At 37.9% G+C, this 19,784-nt stretch overlaps 1 protein-coding gene across 3 annotated transcripts in view; it reads right to left on the reverse strand.

The window, feature by feature from the left end:
- The window catches only part of gpc5c (glypican 5c), a 121,758-nt gene that overhangs the window by 49,515 nt on the left and 52,459 nt on the right, over positions 1-19,784 (reverse strand). The window lies entirely within an intron of this gene.

Genomic DNA, 19,784 nt, shown 5'->3' on the forward strand with positions numbered 1-19,784 from the left:
CATGAAGCCTCAGCAGAAATTGACCTTTGGTTGAGGTCACTTGAAAGCTTAAATCTTCAATCTACTGTTTGGCTTTACCAGGATACGGACGGCATTCTGTCCTGACAGCTTAGGAGATCAATATCGCTTGGACTTCTAGATCCCCTGACAGAAATGATGCATTGTAAAGTCTAATTGTTGGTGTGTGTGCTGTCGGAGGTGTCAGCTGGAAGTATGTGAGAGTATTGATGAGATAGTGGGTGATAAAATACTGCTCTGGAATAATAAAAAAGAGAAGGAAGGCCATAAATGAAAGTTAGGAATGAGGCTAATTAGAGTCTTGTAAGAGGCCATTAAGAAATGTGTCTGAACTGCTAAAGGCTCCCACACACTATAAAGGGTCGATTTTGTACCCAATTCTCCCCTTCTGACAATCAAGTTTACCCGATTATCTTGATGGTTCTACAGATTATTTTATCAGATTTTCCTATGGTGTGAGCTGTTGTGTTCCTATGGTGTGAGCTGTTGTGTTCCTATGGTGTGAGCTGTGAGCACTGATCTCAAATAGTAAATTGTTGAATATTTACAATCAGAAATTCTGCAGTGTGGGGGGAACCCCAAAGACAAACACACGCAATCTGTAGATTGTCACGTGGAGCGACACAATACTCAATCAGAAAGCGAGCTCACGGAAGACAGAAGCATAACATCCAAAACCTTTTCTTTTTTCCCCCACAAATTTTCGGTAAAAACAGTCCAAACACTATTATCGCCATTTCTTCTTGCCCGTCGTCCGCCACGTTTGTTTGCTCTAAAGTCACGTTTGACCACGAGAAATTTTGTGAGATTTCCCGTGTTCACAAGCGGGACTCTGGTTGTTAATGAATGGAATCTGTTAGTCTGTGCTGTCTTGGTCACATCGCGGCAAGTGTGGGCAAGCCTTTACATACTGCAAGAACAGGGGTGAGAGATCTCTTATTACCAGAAAATATTACATAATTGCCAAATGAGAAAGACAAAAAGAAAGTCTAACAGTCCGGAAGGAAAGTGAGATGCAGACAAAAAGCAAATGATACAGAGAGTGAGATTGAGAGAAAAAGACAGTGGAGATACAGTAACAGGAATGGTTTGATAATACATGATTAAGGTGAGATTTGTTGTTCCTGAAGGTCTATATTGAGGTCTGTTGTTTGTGTTGAGGTCTGTTGTGGTTTGGTTTGAAGTCAGTGTTGTTATTGTTAAAGGGATATTTCACCGCTGGAAAGATGAATGTGTATTTAAATTGGGTTATTTATGTAGTAGAAATGTGAAATTATTTTAGAAGTTGGTGCCTTCTAGACTGAGAAAAGCCAGAAAATTTATTTTTGGCTCATGTGGATGAAAGACAACTCCCAGAATGCACTTGCTTCGCTGCCCTACGAGGCCCCTCCCAAGCCACGCCTACAGGTTACAGAGGGCAGTATAGGAAGGAATGATACTAGGCTACTAGTTGACTCGAAACTGAAAAGATGCCGTTTTATCGTTAGATCCCCCTATGGGCGGGTTGAAAACATGCGGAACTAGCGCTTACTCTAGCTACTACTGGCTGCAGTCTCTCGCCTCTGGAAAAAAAAGCCTCCGATGACGCAAAATGACGATTTTTGCGTCATCTGAGGGTTTTTTTTTCCCAGGCACACAATACAGAAATCTCTCGTCTCAGGGAGACATGAGGGAGGGAAGCACGGTCATTCGAAAATACTACCGGTATTCTACTGATACAAAGCTTAATGCTAAACGGTGAAGTATCCCTTTAACTGAAACAATAATAACTGAAAGCAGAGAAGCTAATTCAAAACGTTAACAAATCCTATAATAGTAGGTACGTTGTTTTTGAGGGTTTGTGTTGAGGCACATTGTTCCTGAGGGTTTGTGTTGAGGTTGAGATGCATTGTTCTGGAGGGTTTGCTTTGAGGCACATTGGGCCTCATTTATCAATCTAAGGTAGAAACTAGCACAGATACGAGTGCAGAGATCATCTTACGTTTATTTTATTCCTTTTATATAATTTTATTTTGTTTTTCTCCATTCACAAGTGCTGTTGCTTATGCTACTATTTGCGAATGTAAAGCTAAACCCCTGGAAAAAAACATTTGTGGTATTTTTAATGGGTCAGGGTCACAGACACCAATCTATTCTAATTTAATTTAATTAGACATTCTAATCTAGTCATTAACGGTTAATGATGATTTTTCACCAGACTTACTATGCTAACTTATGCCAGGTTCACGCTAACTCAAAATCTTGCGTACACGAGCTGAGACCTGATGTGAGATTTGATCGTAGTCATTGCTCACATCCATATTGAAAAAAAGTTTTGCGTAGAAACAGCCACACGCCCAATTTTCTGCCATTCATTCGTTTCATAAATGAGGCCCATTGTTTCCGATGGTCTGTGTTGAAGAACATTGTCTTGAGGGTGTCTGTTGAGGCACATTGATCCTGAGGGTCTGTGTTGAGGTACGTTTTTCATGAAGATTTGTACATTTTGAATCAGCATGATCAGTTCTGAGGTAAATTGAAGCTGAATGTTATCAATTGGGCAGTTGAGTTTGGAGACCAGACTGAAGGATAAACTGAAGTGCTGAGTGAGCAGAATCACCTATTCCTGGCACCTTATTCTGGAGCAGCTACTGCACTAATGAACTGTCCATTCAGGACTCAATTACTGCAATGGACAAAGCCACGGGGTGAAAGGATGAGTAGAAGAAAGAAAGTATTAGGACTAAGGTGGAGAGGAAAGTTTGAGTGACAGAAAAAGAGGAATTATCAGTTCATAATGGAAAGTTCACTGCTTTCCCAACAGTCCTAAACACCTGCACGCACACACAGAATCCATCTAATTACAAGCGCAGTACACCTCTTTCTCGCTCTCTCATCATCATGCTGTTACAAAAAAATTTGCCAATATTATTTCTGAAAGCGTGAATTTTCAACCCACTCACTAAAAATACATTATTCATCACCCAATTTTAAGATGTGACAAGAACATACAAACACAAATTGAAGAAATATGCATATGGGGTTGTGTGTGACTGTGAATGTTAACTGAAATTTGTGTGGGTGCTCTTATTTTCAATATTGGATTACAGAGATAAATATGATTAGAATTATTCCTAATGCATGAAATTAACCCATGTTGTGGTCTAGCTCCACACAAACTATAACATTAAAGTGACTTACCCAAGGGCACAATGGAGGTTGATCATGAATCATCCCTACAACTTACAAGAAACAAACACTTCCAACGCCATAGCACTGACCAATGGCTGGTTAAATAATGTTGCAATAATATTTAGTTCACATTACGCAGTTTAAGATTCTTAAGATTAGATATGTCTGGCTCTGAATTGAGTTATTGAGTGGCAAAAGTTTTTCAATAAATCTATTTCAGTGCTGTAAACATGTTGCAATCCAACATATATTTGATTCCTAGATGCATTTATTATATAAAATTCAGTTGTTTGTCGACGATAACATTGCCCCTAATATCATACCTCTCAGACTCATGTATCGTCTCATCTGATTATAGTGTTTTAAAATGATCCCTGTACTTTAACATGGCATCATCAAATATGGAAACATATTCCTGATGTATTGATAATCTTATATTATAAAAACAATCTACAAGAGTAGCAGCTCAGAAACATTCACAATGAAAAGACATCTAAACTAATTTCAGACTTTAGTCTTTCTATTTGAAAATGAATTTCACCTGATTTCAGATCGACACTGCAGCTTAAATCTAGACATTTACCTCATATTCCAAACACACTCACAACAAAATACTCATCAAGTCTTACATACATCCAGTAGACATGCAGTGACATACACAGGCAATCTTTTGCTGCTTTAATACTATGTCTCAACGAAAAAGTCTCTCTCTCTCTCTCTCTCTCTCTCTCTCAATGATGGTGTACTAAGAAAGCCTATAATCCCTGGGTGTGACCCAGAGGAGAGAGTTAGAAGAGCAAGAATCCTAGAATCCTTCTTACTGAACTCTCTCTCTCTCTCTCTCTCTCTCTCTCTCTCTCTCTCTCTCTCTCTCTCTCTCTCTCTCTCTCTCTCTCTCTCTCTCTCTCTCTCTCTCTCTCTCTCAAGATTCCAACAGCTATATTTGCTCAACATCCTTTATTGCAGATTCGTTTTGCATTACTATAATCTACTCTCTCTCAAAGAGGCAAGGATGAAGAGATTGTGATAAAAGAGGCCAGTCACTTTTCAGCAGCCTTGGATCTGGGAGGTTTTTTCCGCAATTCATTCAAAAAGAAAAAGAAAAAAAGAAATAGTTTTAAGCTGTGAATGAACTAAAACTAAATATACTGGAAAAACTAAGACTAAACTGAAAGCAGAAAAATTAACAGTCAAGAGTGAAAATTAATCAAATTAAACAAATGGAAAATATATTTTAAATAAAAAAAAATAAACATCTTAGACATGCAGCCTTATACACATTACTATATGAATACACACAAACAATGATGCAAATAAAAACAAACTTTGAATAAAACCGCAGAAAATAAATATTAAAAGCATCTCTGACAGGATGCTGTCTGGTTCCCAGCAGGAAGCAACTCAGCAAACATCCCACAATCACTGCGTTCCCAGAGTTCCATGGAAACAGAGACGATTCCAAAAGCTTTGAAAATAATGATGGTTGAGCATGAAAAAAAAAAGAGAAATGCAAAACAAAAGCTAACATTTTTGAGAAATATGTTGTGGATTCATCTGCATTCTTAAAAATGAACAGTCCAAAAATGTTTTAATAGCCTGATGTCACAATAATAGTTTTTTTTTTTTGTAAGTTCCTTATGCCATAGAAGAAACTTTGTAGGTTCTATGGGTCTCTGTTTCCTTTGCTGATCTGAAGAATTCATAACAATTTTTTTAATTCATAAAAACCTTTTTTAATCTCAAAAGAACTAAAAGTCCAACTCAAGAACTCTATAAAGCAAAACATAACAGAACCCAAAATGCTGCAAAGAACCATTAAAAAGCCTTTAATCCATCTTCTCTCTCTCTATATATATATAGTCCCAACATGACAGTATTTGTGCGAGAGAGAAAGAGAAACAGAAATGAGATCTTAGATTGCAAACAGCAGAGCTGCTCTGTAATTAATGGGGCGGCAGAGAGTGAATGAGAACCACTAGAATGTGCAAATCTGATCTGGATAAATTAGAGGTTTGGTGCGCGATAAACTGGCAGAGAGGGCCGTGACACAGACATGTAAATTACAAGCTCGGAGTTCTCTAACTTTCTCTGAATATGCTGATCTGCTGCCTGTGGAATGGACAGCTCTATTGTCCTCCTAACATCTTTCTCTTTCTCAGAGACAATGGCAGCCTGCCTGCATGAGGACAAACCAGACAGAAAACAGCAATCACACACCACCGAGCTGCTTTGACAAGATCTGAGCTTAAGAGAGGGTGTCATTCATCTGAAGCGAGATGTCAAAGCCAAGGCTTGATAGCAGAATAAAGAATCAAAATCTATTTATTCATCCATCTTTACATTTTCTATCTGTCTGTCTATATTTCTATCCATCTCAAACATCTAACCAACCATTTACGGTACCAATCCATCTTTACATTTTATATCCATCCATCCCTATATTTTTTAAACCATCTGGCTATCTGATCATCTAACTAATCATCTATACCTAACATTAACCAAACTGTCTATCTATCCATCGATCTCTCCAATTTCTTTAAAAATCCATCAATCCATCCATCCATTCATCTGTCCGTCCATTTTTACATTTTCTAACCGTCTATCTAATCATCAACCAACTATCTATCTGTCTATCTGTCTATCTATCTATCTATCTATCTATCTATCTATCTATCTATCTATCTATCTATCTATCTATCTATCTATCTATCTATCTATCTATCTATCTATCAAAGTTTTAAATGTTCCATTACGACATCAGCCACTTTACCAAACTGATATCCCTCTGTTTTTTAAAACACAATACCATGCACAATCGAGTTTCATTGCAGTTCAAGACCATGTAACATTCTACCCAACTGAAAAGCAGTTTCCATTTTCCTGCCATAGTTTTTGTCCAAGAAAATACAAACACAGCCTTAGGTTATGATGGCAAGTCAGGCAGTTTTACCACTGAATTATACAGGAACTCCATACAGGAAATACACAGTCTATTAATCTCAGGTTAAAGGAGAACTCCGGTCAATTTTAACATTGAGCTCATTTTTTTGTAAATTTGGAGTGCTGTCAATACAGAGAACAACGACAAAAATCAGTGTTGCCTACACCGTGTTATCCTCTTTTTAAAATTTGCACCCTGTTGACTTCAATGGGGCAATATTTAAACCTGCTTTTAGCCTCTTAACATCCTTGATGTGTCATTTCAGCCAGCGCTCATACCTGTATTTACATCCTGTTTTCGGTCGAAGTCCATAGTAATCGATTGTCGAGTTCACACGCATAGGTTTAGTTACCTATGATCACGCGCGTGAACTCGACAATTGATTACTATGGACTTCGACCGAAAACAGGAAGAAAATACAGGTATGTGCGCTGGCTGAAATAACATTTTTATTAATATCTTTCACATCTGCAGTCAGATTCACCCGTGATCACTCTGAAGGAATCACTCACATTAGCTGTGCACTTGTAATGACACATCAAGGATGTTAAGAGGCTAAAAGCAGGTTTAAAACTTGCCCCATTGAAGTCAACAGGGTGTAAATTTTAAAAGGAGGATAACACTGTGTAGGCAACACTGATTTTTGTCGTTGTTCTCTGTATTGACAGCACTCCAAATTTACAAAAAAATGAGCTCAATGTTAAAATTGACCGGAGTTCTCCTTTAATATATGATCGTGAAAACAATTATTGTTATCAAGAATCCCAATTAAACTCTTTACGCCTCAGTTTAATTTTTGCAGGGGGAGTGCACTGATCTCAGGCTGTGGCTCAGAGTTAGCTCACTGTCTGCTAATGACTCGGTCATTGGGTTTAATGTGACCATCTGGTTACTGGAAGGTTGTTTGGTTCAGATCTCTAGTGACATGCCCAGACTCACAGAAGAAACTCAAGACATTTGATGAGTTCACCTCAGTCTCTGATGGAAAAAAACAAAACATATAAGATAACCCAACAGGATCAGGAAATGTCACAAGTCTGATGTTTGAATTAAAAAAATGTTTGTTTAAATCCATAAATAACACTTTAGGCACAGAGACAGACTTGCAGGCAGTGCCAAACACACATCTGCGCTGAAAACGGATGCCAATCAATACAGACGGGAGACGAGCCAAATAAAACAAGACGTACACAGCTTAAAATAGACAGAGAGGTGAAGAGAAGGAATTCTATATAGATGGAAAGATCAGGGAGTGTGAGAGGATGAGCAAATGGTGGAGATAAACCACAGAACAGAGCCCGAGCCCGAGCCAAGCTTGCCGCCCCAAGGGATGATGGGAAAGCAGACTGCGGCTGCCAGTGGCAGGGACAGATGCCCATGTGGCCAACAGCTGCATCGTGTGTGTGTGTGTGTGGCTTGCTTCTCAAGAGAAAAGGATATGGCATTGAGGTCAGTCCATTACACACACACACACACACACTGTTTCCGCATTGAACATCAGCAGATATGTGTGTTGTGTGTTATTGAGTGCAATATCAATAACTCTCTCCATTAATGTTATGCAAACACATACACACACACACACACACTGAGCATGATGGGATAAAAAACAGAGGGAGAGGGTAACTGAAGGAAGGAGAGTGTATCTGAGGTAAGATAAGGTGTGGAAGGTGTGTGGCAGTGCAAAGAGACACACACACGCACACACATTAGCAGGGTTAAGACCTCCCTCTATTGAGACAATTATAATTACTAAACTCTGCTCCTAAACTATAGGAAACAATTATTTGGCGCTATTGTGAGATTTTTAATTACTATCATTGTGCAGGCATCTCTTACAGTGGAAGCAGAATATTCAGAAATAATGAATTTCGTGCTGTGGTTCTGGGCGTGGCGGTGGGAAATCATCAAATGAGGATCAAATGATGAAGAAAGGCACTGTAATCAGGCACAAAACTAGCTACGAGCACTGAGAATTAAGTCACTGTGACAAGTTAAAAATAGTCCAACTTTTTAAAAATACATTCAACCAGAAACTAAAATTCTGTCATAAATTACACACCTAATGTTGTTCCAAACCTGTATGACTTTCGTTCTCCTGTGGGACACAAAAGAAGATATTTTGAAAAATGTCTTGCCTGATTTTTATCCATATAATGAAAGTCAGTAAGGTTCATTTACTTTAACTGCATGGACAATAAACACTGAGACATTATTCAAAACATCTGAAGAAAAAAGTAAGTCATACAGTGATGACAATGACATGAGGGTGAGTAACTGATTTAGTCATTTATTTAACTGGTCATCAAGGAAACCCACCAACTTGCCTATTTTAACTGTTTTATTGATCCAAAAAATCCTGTAAAAAATAAAAAAATAATAATAAAAATAATAATTATATATATATCAAGGTTTCCACAAAAATATTAAGCAGCACACTGTTTTCAACATTGATGAGAAATGTGATTTGAGCAGCAAATCAGCATATTAGAACGAATGAAAGATCATGTGACACTGAAGACTGGCTGCTTAAAATTCGGCTTTGCCATCACAGGAATAAATTACATTTTAAAATATATTAAAATATATTTTTTTTAATTTATTTCGCAATATTTCTATTTTTACTGTATTTGTGATCAAATAAATGCAGCCTTGGTGAGACTTCTCGTAAAAATTGTACCCACTCCAAACAGTATTCTTCATGAATCCAGCCAAGATCCTCTGTAAACAGTAAAGCAGTTAAACAAGTGAACGAGCGAGTGAGAGTACAGGAAGAGGGTAAAAAAACACATGAGATTCCTAGATGAGCCTGTTATTCTAAATTAACTGAAGGAAGTGGCTGTTTATGGGAACATTTACTACATGGTCACTGGTTCTGCCTGGCCACTATTAAAGGCTCTTCCCTGAAGCCTGGCTCCCTGGTTGGCTGAGAAACCAATTTCACACACACACACACACACACACACACACACACACACACACACACACACACACACTAAAGCCCATCCTTGTGTGTGTGACCCTGTGAATGTGGCATTAATTGGTCAGCGGTGACGCCCCATGCAGAGAACTTCCTGTTCTTTGAACTCAACCCAGTGTTTTTAAGGTCTCTTACACTTTCACTGTTCCCCTCATAATGTTGCACAGGTCAGCGGCATACAGCAGTCAATGAGCTCCAGATAACACTGTAATGAGGGTGTGTGTGGAGGTGAAAATCCACTGAGATGTGTTCTCAATTATTTTGGAATTTCGGAAGCGAAACCCAGACCTCCCATTTGTGGACTGACACACACCATCACTTACACTCTCTCTCACTCTCACTCTCACTCTCACTCTCACTCTCTCTCACTCTCACTCTCACTCTCACTCTCTCTCTCTCTCTCACTCTCTCTCACTCTCTCTCACTCTCTCTCACTCTCTCTCACTCTCTCTCACTCTCTCTCACTCTCTCACTCTCTCACTCTCTCACTCTCTCTCTCTCTCTCTCTCTCTCTCTCTCTCTCTCTCTCTCTCTCTCTCTCTCTCTCTCTCTCTCTCTCTCTCTCTCTCTCTCTCTCTCTCTCTCTCTCTCTCTCTCTCTCTCTCTCTCTCTCTCTCTCTCTCTCTCTCTCTCTCTCTCTCTCTCACACACACACACAGTACACACACTAATCATTTAGATGCAGCGGATGATGTCACTGCCTGAGATTGCATCCCTCTCGTTCTATCTATAGTTGTTCTGCAGCACTATTTCCAGCACTGGATTTAAAACACATTCCTGGGTATGCATGGGCAAAGCTAGAGAACTTTTAAACTCGCTCCCTAAAGCGAGAGATGGGCAGAGAGAAAAGAGAAACACAAAGAAATGTGCATAAGAGACAGACAGACAGACAGACAGACAGACAGATAGATAGATAGATACTGTAGATAGATAGATAGATAGATAGATAGATAGATAGATAGATAGATAGATAGATAGATAGATAGATAGATAGATAGATAGATAGATAGATAGATAGATAGATAGATAGATAGATAGATAGATAGATAGATAGATAGATAGATAGATAGATAGATAGATAGATAGATAGATAGATAGATAGATAGATAGATAGATAGATAGATACTGTAGATAGATAGATAGATAGATAGATAGATAGATAGATAGACAGACAGACAGACAGACAGACAGACAGACAGACAGACAGACAGACAGACAGACCAACATTTTAAAATATATTACAATTGTAAATTGTAATAATATTTCACAACATTACTTCATTTTTGATCCAATAAATGCAGCCTTGGGAAGCATATATCTTTAAAAAATAAAAATCTTACAGACTCCAAACTACAAAAATTCAGCAAATTGCTGAATTCAGTTTGCTGAATTGTTCCATAAAATCAGTCATATTTTGTATAAAGACATCTTAACTTTACCAGTAACAGTACAATTGACTCAGATGTTAAAATGTATATCATCTCATTTTGGTGAATACTTTGAGTTTACATACTATATACTGCAGAAATAATATTGTATTAATAGTAATAATATGCTATTTTAGTGATAAACTATCTTCAGCAGCAACTAAAACTAGTCTCTTTATCGCCCCCTTCAGTTTTTTCTTCAGATAAAAGAAAAAAGATGAATTCAGACTTAATTTACAACTTTGCAATGTGTCTTCTTACTATTCTCTCTTGTCTCCGTACAAACACAAGCACACAAAATTTTAACAACACACTTATGTAAGAGCCTGTTTCCATGAGCACATCTGGATTACAATGTAATTAAATAGAATACTGGAAAGCACAAACCAGAAACAGTCCACTATACTATATGTAATCATTCTCACTGTGTTCCAGCTATACAGTCTACAGATGGTATATTGGCACTTCAGTAAATTAATCACTCTAAAAACAAAATACAAGGCTTTGTAATGCTTTCATACATTATTAAGGTTGTTCAATCCCTTCCCCAGCAGGCTTTCCACCATCGTCACAGATCAATAACAGGCTATCAATGCATGCGGTGGATTTAAATGCAAATATATCTGTACAATGAAAACTAGAGTGTTAAACTCCATGTTAACAAAATCACACTGAATATCAATGACATTAGGCCAGATGTGCACAGCTTGTGCCAGCATCAAAGTGATGCCAGTGGCTTCAAGCTGGCACTGGCCGACGCCAGACGCTGAGAGGCCAAAATGTTATGACTGAGGGCAAATTTGGCAGTATGCCGTTGAATTAAACACATGGACATATGCATGCCTGCGATCACCTCTCAAGTTTAGAAATGACTGTCTGAGGCAACAACGAACAGGTCAGAAATGGATGCCATACAAAAATAATCACGAAAAAAACATACAATCAATGCAGATAAGCTGCCAAAAGTTGTTAGCTAAATACCTGCTAGAACAGCACAGGCGCATTTTGTCTGGTAACAAAATTATTGATCGGTATTGTGTTGAATAGAGAAAGGAAACAGGTCATAAAACAACCTGGCGTTACTGGCATGAGCACCAAGACTTAACATATAAAGCACTCCCACTCCAAGAAATAACTAAGATTCACACTCAAAAAGTACCCAAAACCCATTCTAAGCACTCTGTAATGGTGTAAAAGTGCTATCCTACCACCTAGTGGTAGATAAGGTTATTGCAAAGTTTTACAGAAAGAATCCCTAACAAAAACAGAGATTTGTCTAATCACAGCTGGCAAGATCATCATAGTGTTTTGAATGTAAACAATATGGGATGATGCAGAGGATAGAGAACATGCAGAAGATTTTATATGAAAGAAAGAAATTAATACTTTTATTCAGTATAAGGATGCATTCAATTAATCAAAAGTGACAGTAAAAGACATGTTGTTACGTAATATTTCAAAGAAATGCTGTTCTTTTGAACTCTCTAGAAAACTATCACAATTTCCACAAAAATATTAAGCAGAACTGTCAACATTGATAATAATAAGAAATGTTTCTTGAGCATCAAATCATTTCTGAAGGATCGTGTAACACTGAAGACTGGAGTAATGTTGCTGAAAATTCAGCTTTGCCATCACAGGAATACATTATATTTGAAAATATATTAAAATAGAAAATTGTTATTTTAAATTGTAATAATATTTCACAATATTCACATTTTTTTTCTGATTTTTTTTATTAAATACGCACAGCCTTGGTGAGCATAAGAGATTTCTTGTAATGGTAGTGTACATGCATATGCTGTTAAATAATACAATACAAAGTATTTGAATATATTTTGCCTATTGCAGTCAAAAGCATTTGTGGCTTTTTGGGGTCAGTGTATTTAGCCTGTGGATGGCAGTATAGGCTTTATTCAGACACTCAATCCCAGCGGCTGACTGCAGACTAGTTCTGGATCTAAACAAGCAGCTGTTCACAGACAAAGGGATAGTTCACCCAAAAATGAAAATTCTGTCAGTAATTACTCACCCTCATGTTGTTCTAACCCCGCAAGGCTTTCATTCATCTTCGGAACACAAATTAAGATATTTTTGATGAAATCTGAGAGTTGGATCACTCCTCCATAGGCTTCTAAGGGATCGAAACGTGCCGGCCCAGAAAACTTATTAAAGACATAGTCCAAGATACAGTGGCTCAACCTTAAGTTTATCAAGCGACGAGAATACTTTTTGTGTGCAAAAAACAACAAAAATAACGACTTTTATTCAACTATTCATTTTCATCTGTGTGGGCCTGAATGAATTCAGGTAGTGTAACAGCGCAGCGCATCTGGGCTGGAACAACATGAGGGTGAGTAATTACTGACAGAATTTTCATTTTTGGGTGAACTAACCCTTTAAGGGATTATAAAGCTTGGAATAGCCAGGACATTTTGATTGTATTTGTCTGAAAGAAGAATGTCATATACACCTAGAATGGCTTCAGGGTGAGTAAATATGGGGCTAATTTTAATTTTTGGGTGAACTATACCTTTAAGTAAACAGTGTGACACACCTGTAGTTAACACTCTCTAAGACAGGAATGACAACAATGTTGTACCTCTGTATAAACGCAGGCTCTTGTTTGGACCAGTTTGCCTCTGTTATCTCAGTTCTGAAACCAGTAAAACCAGCACAAAACACACTCTCAGACACACCTGTCGTTCTCAACTTTAACACACCAACAGATGGCAAGTCTACAGACATCTCAAGCATTTAAAGGCCCTGTAATTTCAAGCCCATTCCAACTAGAGTTCTGTGATTTGTAGTCCATGTGTGTTAGCTTTGAGACCATCCATCTGTATAACAAAAGATAGCTGATCTGTTGTAGGTCGACTCTCAAACTGTTGAAACAGTGACTGGGGGACAATTCTGGCACAACCCTCATTACGGAGGCAACTGTATGTAATGGATGTTGTGTTAAAAAATAGAACTGTGAAAAAAACGAGAGATACAGAATACAGGACACACACTCAGGCAGAAAAGAGTGCAAAAAAATGAGCTTGAGTACACTGATAGGAATGCAAAGGAACTAAAATGAACTAGATATGATAATGAGCTGGTTTGAACTAAACATATATTTACATTTATGAATACATCAAGACATATATGTATATATATATATATATATTATACCCAAAAATTCTTCATACAGTGGACTAGCAGTTAGCCTGGGTTTCCCCATACTGCCTTGCTCGCAGCCCGATTTTATTCACGCTGCTAGGCAGTATGGACACCATGGACCAAATTTTCCCCTGAAAAAGGGAACCAATCACAGAATGGGGAGGGAGCAGCAAGACGATGACGACACCGAAGCAGTTTGTTTATATCTATGGATCCAACATGGCATCGGACTCGACGTTACCTTCTACCCTCATGTTTATCTTGCACAAACGGTAATATTCGCTAAACGCCTTCGTGTACAAATAAATCTTTGACCCATCGTCTTTTTCCTCGTTGAATTTCTGTCACTCTACATATGTCATCTGGTATAATTGAAGCGATTGGCTATGAGCTACATACAGGCGCATTTGATAGACATTCATAGCGCCCAATAAACGGCTCTGGGCATTCGTAAACCACGCCTCAAATACGAGAAAATGAACACGTGGTTCCCAGACCAAGTCTCAAATGAGACTTGGTCTGACGTTAGCCAGGCTAACTAGCAGTAAAACTTGGGACCAAAAATTATTCAGACACTTTGACCTGACCATGCTTTGCTTAAATGTTTTTTTTCTTTAATTGCTAATGTGATCTTTTTACACCGCAGACTGAACAAAATTAAGCATTGCTTGGTAATTGGTTGACCTAAATTGGTATTATCTAATTGTAAACTTAAATTTAACAGCTGACAGCTATTCCACATAATTCATTTGTGAGACAGTCTAACAGAAGGATGGCCAAAACCAGTGAAATATCAACTGATTTGACAACTCTGAGTTCTTGTCATATTAACCAATATACTGTATATACATTAACATAAACCTAATAAATGCTGCAAAATGTGTTAAATGTTCATGATACCTAATGCATTAAGTAATGTTAATGAATTTAACCTTATTATGAAGCTTTCCCAATATATGAACTAATCAACTCTTAACCGAGACCTAAATAAGAGTAGTTGTATAATTGAAGCTGCCTTCTAATACGTATATTTCTGTCAGCTGTGCTTGCAAATCAACAGTCTGCATCAATTTGCTAGTGATCCGTTGTTTACCATTATTTTGAAATCAAGTAAATACATTTATGGTGCCAGTTTATTTGCAGCTTAGATGTGGCTTCTGTTCTGTGCAAAAACAGCTCTAAACAGGCTCACAATTTTGTGAGGGGTCCTCCACATAGTGTTAGCCTCCCATGGGCGTCCAGTACACAGTGGTTATAATCCTGGGAAGGAAATTTTGAGGTCAGACCTCTTAGAACCTCAATTGAATACCCCTTTGACTTTTGTAATTGAAAGATAGGACTTTGTTTCCTTGGTCACTGTGTTGAGCATTGCGATTTCCCCCATTCATTTTTCAAAATAATGGACCACTAAATTCAAATACATTACATCATCTAGTCCATTTTTCTAGCAAAGTCACATGGAACTCTCCACTTTCGCACAGGACAGTGCAACTATGAATCAAAGGAGTGATGATGCAGTGAGAAAGAAAGATGAACAGCAAACAGTGAACTGGACGGCAGAGACTCTGAGTCATCAAACATCAAACAGTCTAACAGAAGGATGGCCTTATATACATATATATATACATACAATTTTAATTATAATTTCAAAATTATTGAAAATGATAATGAAATTTTATAAACAATGTTTATTTAGTGTTTAATTATATCAAAATTTTGTTTCTACAGGAAAAAGAGGCTAGGAACATTCATTGATATTAATATCAACAGTGAGATGACTTTTAAAAGAATCTGGTCTGCTGAAGATCATCGAATAATTCTTGAATTCATTAAGATGAAATGATTTGTGTGGTGCGCAACAGTAATTGTGGGAAAGGCAGTTCGCAGAATTAGTTTAATTGCTTTCAGGTCTGGAAAATTCCTCTAAGACATGTGGTTCACTGCATGTACTGTGGGTTATGGAGTCATCAATTTGTGTGTGACTGTGTTCAAGTTAAAATCTACTTTTTTTTGTCCATTTGTTTAATCTGCAGGTACCAATAGATATTTAAAGAAATGGGGAAGCTACAAATCTACCATGGGCATGTCCTACAATCCAAATGTACAGTGTATACTGTACACACATATGCATACATAAAAACAATGAGAACCTTCTCTTTGATCCAATGTGGTTCCAAGATTCCAAGGCCACACACCATTCAGCTATTTCTGTACATGTGAGCGACTGAACATAAACTCTGAGAATAACAGGACACGCATGACGAATGCCACATGGAGCTCACAGACAGCTGGCTGCACTTACAGGCAGGTGCACACCCAAAGTTCTCCACCTCCAATTATACCTTAAAATCAAATAAAAATAAAAATTTAAATTCAATTAGAAATTAAATCAAATACAATACAATAAATAAATAAATAAATAATAAATAAAATAAAAAGTAGAATACAAATAAGAATTAAATGGCTTAAAAAAAGAAAAAGACAAAGAGTTATCAAAGCATTAAAAACATAACATATTTATATTTGAAATAAAAATGTGAGTGTTTGCTCATGCAAAAGTCACCCTCATGATGTAGGGTGTTGAGGGAGGTTGCCAGCTATGAAATAGTGATGTTGACCTTAGCAAGTGCCAATAAATGCATTTCCTATGGGAAGAAAAACTGAAGACTGTGAGTGTGATAATCTAAAATCCCACTCCAAGTGTGTGTGGGAAAGATCTGCTCTGCTCCACTAAATCCACAGAGAGAGAAAAGAATCACGTTTGGTCTGCCATCTTTAATTACTCAGGATAAACGGAGGCGTGCAGGAAAGAGGACAGACCTGCAGAGTATCCTTAGAGTCGTAACTCTCGTGAAATAAAGGAATGTGTCATCGGACGGTGAGACGGGGCGGCAGGATGGTGTTTCTAGAGCCCATCTGGTGGATGGTGTGTGTGTGTCGAGGTAAAGCTGTCTGGGGAAAGATTCAGGCTTACACAGACGTTGAGATGACACCAGCGTGAGTCATACAAAGAAGGGTTGAGGTGGGGGTGAAGGACACCGCTGGGACGGGCCTTTCATTTACCCTGCAAAAACAAATATGAGCTTTTGTTTCATAACGTCTCCTCTACTACAATTACCTCCTTTCCCTCACCTCCCTGCAGAAAAGGATTACCAGTTTATACTACCACTGAATGGAAAGCTTGTGTCTCCACCAGGCTATTTAACTAGCAAAACAAGCTAGGCTATGCTAGTCAACCTGTTTCACCATCCAAATTCTGCTTAATTTGCTAAGGGAAGAGAAAGATGGATCTTATTCTTTGTTTCCAGTATTCTCAAAGCTAATGAAGCGAGCAGAAGCAGGAACAGGAAGCGTCTTTAAGGTCAGTGCTCTAGAGGAGAGACGCTCCCCTCTCCTCTCAGGTCCTGCTCCTCTGGCTCTCTGATCTGCCCACGGGAAGAGTGTTAGAAAACTGATCCTTTTCATCTCCTCCAGGGCTCTCTTCTGATCCCTGTCTCTCGTATTTATTTGATTTCCAAGACGCTGTTTGATGACTCAGAGTCTCTGCCGTCCAGTTCACTGTTTGCTGTTCATCTTTATTTCTCACTGCATCATCACTCCTTTGATTCATAGTTGCACTGTCCTGTGCGAAAGTGGAGAGTTCCATGTGACTTTGCTAGAAAAGTGGATTAGATGATGTAATGTATTTGAATTTAGTGGTCCATTATTTTGAAAATGAATGGGGGAAATCGCAATGCTCAACACAGTGACCAAGGAAACAAAGTCCTATCTTTCAATTACAAAAGTCAAAGGGGTATTCAATTGAGGTTCTAAGAGGTCTGACCTCAAAATTTCCTTCCCAGGATTATAACCACTGTGTACTGGACGCCCATGGGAGGCTAACACTATGTGGAGGACCCCTCACAAAATTGTGAGCCTGTTTAGAGCTGTTTTTGCACAGAACAGAAGCCACATCTAAGCTGCAAATAAACTGGCGCCATAAATGTATTTACTTGGTTTCAAAATAATGGTAAACAACAGATCACTAGCAAATTGATGCAGACTGTTGATTTGCAAGCACAGCTGACAGAAATATACGTATTAGAAGGCAGCTTCAATTATACAACTACTCTTATTTAGGTCCCGGTTAAGAGTTGATTAGTTCATATTTTGGGAAAGCTTTATAATAAGGTTAAATTCATTAACATTACTTAATGCATTAGGTATCATGAACATTTAACACATTTTGCAGCATTTATTAGGTTTATGTACAGTATATTGGTTAATATGACAAGAACTCAGAGTTGTCAAATCAGTTGATATTTCACTGGTTTTGGCCATCCTTCTGTTAGACTGTCTCACAAATGAATTATGTTGAATAGCTGTCAGCTGTTAAATAGAAGTAAACAATTAGATAATACCAATTTAGGTCAACCAGTTACCAAGCAATGCTTAATTTTGTTCAGTCTGTGGTGTAAAAAAGATCACATTAGCAATTAAAGAAAAAAACACTGAAGCAAAACATGGTTAGGTCAAAGTGTCTGAATAATTTTTGGTCTCAAATTGGTATACATTTTACGGCTAGTCCACTGTATGAAGAATTTTTGGCTATAATATGTCACAGTTTACTTTATTTTGCTATCCTCACTTACATAAATGAACTACAGGTATGGTGTCCTGCACCCACTAGTAAAAAAAATATATATCAGAAATTATATCTGGTGTCAGAATGTTTGGTTTGACTGTATACATTTTTATAAAGAATCAATCAAACATCGATAAGAAGAATTGTTTTTGAGCACCAAATAAAATAATCGTGTGACACTTCCCTTACAGAAAAAACACATGAATTTCACATGTGCAAAATCACACGTGCATGTGGTCACATGTGACCACATGAGTTTTTGCACATGTGAAGTTCATGTGTTTTTTCTTTAAGGGTTTACATTTTATATAAAACATTTTTTTAGCTGAATTGAATTCATTTAATATTTGACCTGTTAAAAATGTATTGTATGAAGGAATTAAGATGAATGAATTCATGTTAACACTGAAGTTTATTGTAAAGTGATACCGAAATATTTCGGAATGTACTGCTTTGCTTTGTACGGCAACCAGTATCTACATAAACCAGCCTGAAAAGGAGGGGAAATCATGGTGGTCTAAGGAGGACAGGACTAAGAGAATTTACCTCATAAATACATTCAGATAAAAACACAACATTCATCCAATAGTTGCTAAAATGATAACAACATGTGGCTAATATCCAGCGGGGGGAATTGTTTCTGGTCTGGGCAAATGAAAAACGATAACATTTTTAAAATTCTTCCGTCTTGCCACATTATATTAAACAGACTTTCCACTTGTTTTCCTCTCTCTCTCTCTCTCTCTCTCTCTCTCTCTCTCTCTCTCTCTCTCTCTATGAGGTCAAAAACCCAAGCAGGCTAACTCCTAAATGAACTCGGCATCTACACTACAGCCCTGGCACTGATGAGCCTGTAATGTCTCGCCCATCTCTTGTACGAACTTCTGATTTTCAACAGCATGTGTGGATCGCATCCGAAGGGCCCTGAGGTGATGTTATCGGATCTGATTCAGCCATGCGTCTCTGGAATGAAATGTGGAATAGAATCGTCTGTGTCCCTCCCCGGATTGATTCAGATAATTAAATTCAGGGTCTTATATAAGGGGAGGATTGTTTTTGTCCTTTCGCCAGAAGCACGTTCCACAACGTGCAAGTCTCACGGGTTCCAGAACGCAGAGCATAACAAAGACATGTGAACAGTGTTGTTAATTAGAACAAAGCAATTATAAAGGCCGGAAAAAAGCACCAAGCACCAATAGGGAACTACAAACATGCTCGTCAGGGCTAATCAACTAAGAAAACAACCAATTAAAGCTAATTTTACACCCTGCCTCTATAACAGTCCAAACATGTGATGAAATGCAAGGTTTCATCCTCTTTCTTTCTATTTATCAATGTGACTGTAGTGACCGAAGACAATTAACTACTCAAAACGTGCTTGTGCTTGTGTGTTCTGGTCCACAGTCTGAACGTGGGTCATGGGAATGGGTCGGGTGTCTTCTTTCCCAGTGTGCACTG

The sequence above is a fragment of the Scardinius erythrophthalmus genome (assembly GCF_964197995.2).
Source record: "Scardinius erythrophthalmus genome assembly, chromosome: 9".
In the NCBI taxonomy this organism is placed as follows: domain Eukaryota; kingdom Metazoa; phylum Chordata; class Actinopteri; order Cypriniformes; family Leuciscidae; genus Scardinius; species Scardinius erythrophthalmus.